This window comes from Thunnus albacares, chromosome 6 (assembly GCF_914725855.1).
Source record: "Thunnus albacares chromosome 6, fThuAlb1.1, whole genome shotgun sequence".
NCBI classification, from domain to species: domain Eukaryota; kingdom Metazoa; phylum Chordata; class Actinopteri; order Scombriformes; family Scombridae; genus Thunnus; species Thunnus albacares.
Window position 1 is genome coordinate 14127398 of NC_058111.1, and position 5220 is coordinate 14132617.

Genomic DNA, 5220 nt, shown 5'->3' on the forward strand with positions numbered 1-5220 from the left:
TCATTACACCTGATTTAGCAAAGCACTGAGCCATGTGATATTTAATTTGGTGTTATTGTTATTTTCCAGGCAAAGGGATGTATAATAGTCAGCTGATATGCCTCTTAGGCCCTCCGTAATTAAAAAGGAATTGTTGTTTGTGTGTTTGCAGAGATGCCTGTCACTTTATGAAACACTTTAGACCTCTCTAGAGGGTCTGCCATCCGGGAGTTGATTTTGTAGGAACACTTGTGATGAAGTGCAGGCGCCTCAGGCCTGACCATGATTTACACCTTAGGCTCTTTCAACTCACAAGCACTCTAACGAGCTGAGAAACTCCCTCTGGAGTTCACAGTGTCTCTCGCCTGCCTCCACAGCTCTCCTCCCCGCTTACTTTGGAAATTTCCCTTCGGGGCTGTTGCATCATGATCTCTTTAATGTCTCTACTGGATAATCTGATTAGCCTTTGTCAAGACTGTGTAACCTCTATTTGACCATTTGTCTTTTGAACTCAGCAAACTTCAATAAAGAAAGAAAGACATAGAAAATGAGTTTCTATGCTTTTGTTTCTAAAATGTGGGATGGAGAATCAAATGTGATGTCCTCAGTGGTAGATAGAAGACATCCAGTAAGTTAGACCTTTTTGTAAATAGACTATATAATAAATAACAATGAAAAATGAATGTTGTGAAACATTTCATAAGGTTTTGCAAGTAATAGCAAGTATTAATTTTGATAATAAGTTATCAAAATAGGTGACTATTGTAATAAGATATTTTCTGGGTTTATATGTTTCCACACAAATTCTCAAAGAAAGGAGATTTAATTGTATTTTGAAGCACAAAAACTGTGCAAACAGGGTTGACTGGCAATTATTAATAATCAATTATTACTTATAATTGAAAGGTAAGAGTTTATCACAGAGGTCAGCACAATGATTCAGTGGTTATCACAGTCACCTTACAACAAAAAGATCAATCAAAGATCAAAAAAGAAGAAAGAGCCAAAACCTGTGGTTTTTCGGTGTGGTGTTTGCATGTTCTCCCCATGTTGTATCTTGTTTTCCACGTCACAGGCCATTAGCATATTTGTGATGATCTATCCATTTACTCAACATGGCCTAAATTTACCCAGACATTACACCTCTGTATGACTGTTGAACATCTCACTCCAAAACATGGACATTCATCTTCCAGGAAAGCCCTCCATAAGATTTTGAAACCTGGCTGCAGGGATTTGCTCTCACTCAGCCACATAGGCATTAGTGAGGTTGAGCACTGAACTTGGGCAATAAGGCAAAGGTGATGGATGGGATTGAGGTCAGGGCTCTGTGCAGGCCAGTCAAGTTCTTTCACACCAAACTCGGACCAAACTTTATGGACATCACTTTGTGTGCAGGAGAATTATCATGTGAAAACAGGAAATGGCCTTCCCCAGACCGTCACAAAGTTGAAAGCACATTATTGTCTGAAACATAACAAATGCAACAGTTGTAACTTAATCTGAAATACAATAACTGGATGAAAAACGGATGTATTTTGAGTTGGTACTGTGTGACTAATTTTAATATTTGCATTGATTACCCTGACCCTAAGTCTATAACATTTAGTTACCACCCAGACAAAATATGGGATAGGTCATGTTGTACACACACACATGTTTGTATTATTATAGATGTGTGGACCTTTTTTTTAATGTAAAAGATTCCTTTGCTCATTATTCCCAACTTTAACCATAACCTTAACCTTAGCCAGGGACCATTTTAACCCTAAAGTCCAATGGTTTACCATGTGTGGGCTTTGTCCTTAAAAGAAAGATAAATCCCCATATTGTGATTGTGTGATAGATTACAACAATCCTCATACACAAATTTACCAGTCTTTTCTGTGAAAACTATGAAGAAAAGCTATACAATGGACTATGTTGCCATCTCCTGGTGAAATTGTGCAACATCTGAAAAGCTGTAATAATAATGATGATGATGACTGTGATAACAATGGTGATGATTGCAACTGATGGTACGGGTATATAATGTAATATATTGTCCTTTAAAATTGTAGACACAATTTAAGCACAACACTCAAAAGAATAAATTAAGGCATAAAATAAACAGGCATTACATCAGAGAGAGAAGATAAGGACAACAAAAAAGGTAAAAATATACTGAAATGGGACAAGATAGATGATATTATATGAACTGGAGCAAGCAGAGCTGAGGGTGCACACTAAAAAGTAAAAGTGTTCATATGTCATTATATAGATTGGAACTAAACTTTAAGTAAGTCACTTTGGAGTTTTACTGGCTACCGGTGACGACAATGTATATTGGGAATAATGTGATGTTCTCAGTTAAAACCATAAGAGAGAAAAAGATCATAGTGCTGAATTTTGTTTTCATTCAGAGGAGTTAAAAATCTGTCTTTGAGCAACACTTTTTTATATCCCCTGTGACCTGAGCCTTTTATAGAATCAGAGATTAATCTGATTAATCTTTATTTAAGGTACAAATATACTGTAAAACTTTGACCTTGATGCAAACCTAAGATTTCAGGTGCCATGATTCAGGTTCAGCTCCGTGCACAGTTTTACAACTACATTAAATATTTTAAGAAATCTGGCATTGCTTAGAGAATCAAAGTATGACATTGTATGACCTTCAGAAATTAAGAGAAACATCATCTGATGTGAAGAGTACCACGACAGACTCCTCCTTAAAAAGCACACAAGTACTTTGCCAAAGACCAGCAAAAATATAAGGACTTCAGTAAGGTCATCTTTAGTGACAAGTGTTTTCCCTCTGCCCAATACCTTGCTGTCTGATGATTACACATAGAGAGGCCTACAAGCCTGAGTGCCTCTTGCTAAATGTGACATCTGGCAGAGGATTTCTCATGATTTGTAGGTGTTTTTGCAAAGGTCTAACCAGGCTGAACCATCTCTCTCAAGGATGCAAGACTATAACAACACATCAAGGTGAATTATAGAGGAAAATACAATCTGTTGATTCCGACCATTTCCCAACTCTGATAACCAGGTGTTATAGCACGACAATGCTGTATGCCACCCAGCCAGTTGAAGTGTGGATGGAGGAACATCCAGGCCCTAACATGGTCAGCCAAATGTCCAGATGTAGATCGCACTGTCATCAAGCAGAGGATAGAGTTACAATTTGAACAAAGTCAAGAATTCATAGGTCAGAAGAAAAGAAGCCTGAAAGAATGTGAAGAATGGATGGTGAGCAGGCCAAGATATACAGTGTTAAAGCTGTAGTAAAGAATCGGGGGGACTCATCCAAAAATGTTATATTAAACCTTTGCTAAGCCAATGAACTGTCATTTTTGTAATTCACTTTTCAATACAAACATGCTAGTTTTTGTTATTCATCCTGACAATTATGACAATCACAAATTCTACATAATATTTACTTTTATCTGATACCTTTATTTAACTTACACTTGAAATATTCTTAATAATAATTAAAATAGAAAAGTGTGGGGGGTTTTTTGGCTAAATAATGAAATCTCCATATGAAGAATCATTTGTTATTTTTTAATGTCTCTCAGGAACACTGTGTTTGCAATAAGAACCTTGTGATTGCATTAAGAATCAAATACATAAAGAAAAAAAGGATCTAAATGAGAAAACCCTTCTTGTACAGAACAGAACCATTTATTGCACTAAGTCTGCTGTACATTTTATTAAAGTGTGTGTGTTTAACAGGCTTTGACATATCAGATTTGTCACAATTAACCTTAAGATTATATTTTATTCTCTACAATATAAAGCTTATTTTGCATGTTAGTACTGGATAATGATTCAGCTGGCTAATTAGCTTGTTTTGAAAGAGGCAACATCACCTTCCATTAAACCTCAAAATTGATTAATTTCCAACACAACACCTGGTGAGCTCCCATTTCACAGCCTTGGGCCCAGATGTCATCAGTCTTGTCGGAAACACTTACTTGTCTTTGCTTGCCCAGCTGGCCCCTTGTTACCCCCCTCAGCCTTCTGGGTAAAAGGTAAATTGGCAGGTTTAGGATGATGCCATGACGCCACCCCGCTTTCAGAATATACACAATAACAAGTTTAAGTGCTTCCCAAGTGTGTGTTATGCTCCAATGCATGTTGTTATTCATGACTGATTAAAATTAAAACAACACTTGTTGCTCATGTGTTATTTTCCTGATGTACAAGTTCACAAACAAGTCACACCCCAGCACACACACACACAGCACCTCCCTAGGCGTTTAATTAAGTTTATTTGTCCTTTTTATCTGTAGCTAATGTATTAGAATATATGATCAAATTAGGCCTTTGTGACGAACAGTTATACTGTATTCCAGCAGAATTCCAGATATATTTCATAATGGATATTTTTGAACAAATAGGTCCCTTTGAGTGATGGTTTTAGTCATGGAAGTTCACTTTTGTCACTGGGTTTTATGAACTACTGTTTGTCTAAAAGGTAAATTGGCAAGGACAGATTTCTTCTTGTTTCTCCTCAATTTCTCCAAATTCTACTTGATTGCTTTATTTTGAACTAAATAAATAATATAATAATAATAAAACAACAATACACTGTATTAAGATTAAAGGCTGTAGGCCAAAAGATTTGACAGTGAAAATATGATATTACAGTTTTTCAGCAATATGTAAAAGTTCTAGCCTCAAACAATAGAGAGATAGAACATGTCTGTGGCAGTTTTTCAACTGCATGTGAAATGGTCACAACACCATCATTAAAAAGAAAAAAAGAAACCAATTTGCCCTCCAGTCAAGTATGTTAATTATGAATGTGTTAATGGTGCAGCATCAAAACATTAGGATATGCATGCCATTTTTCAGCATTTGAACTTAATTTGTGTGTCATTCATCAACAAAAAAAAAATCACTATTGTGAAAGGATACAAGGGTCAGGATGTGCCATCTAGTCAACGGCGGAGAATAAAAGAAATCAAAGCTTCAGCCGGTAATGTTTCAATTAAATATCCCCTCTGAAATCCTGTCCTGAACCGTCCACATTCTTAATGCAATTTTCACTTTCCATGAATTGAGCACTCCCTCAGTGGTCTGATGAAGAATGCCCTGACGTATTTTCAGGCAATTTATAAAATTATTTTTGGTATTTTTCCTTTATTTGATAGTGACAGAATAGTCATACATGGGGGTATGACACACGACAAAGATCCCAGGCCGCCACTTCTAGGTAATTTTGTAGGAAAAAAATATGGTGCTATTAAA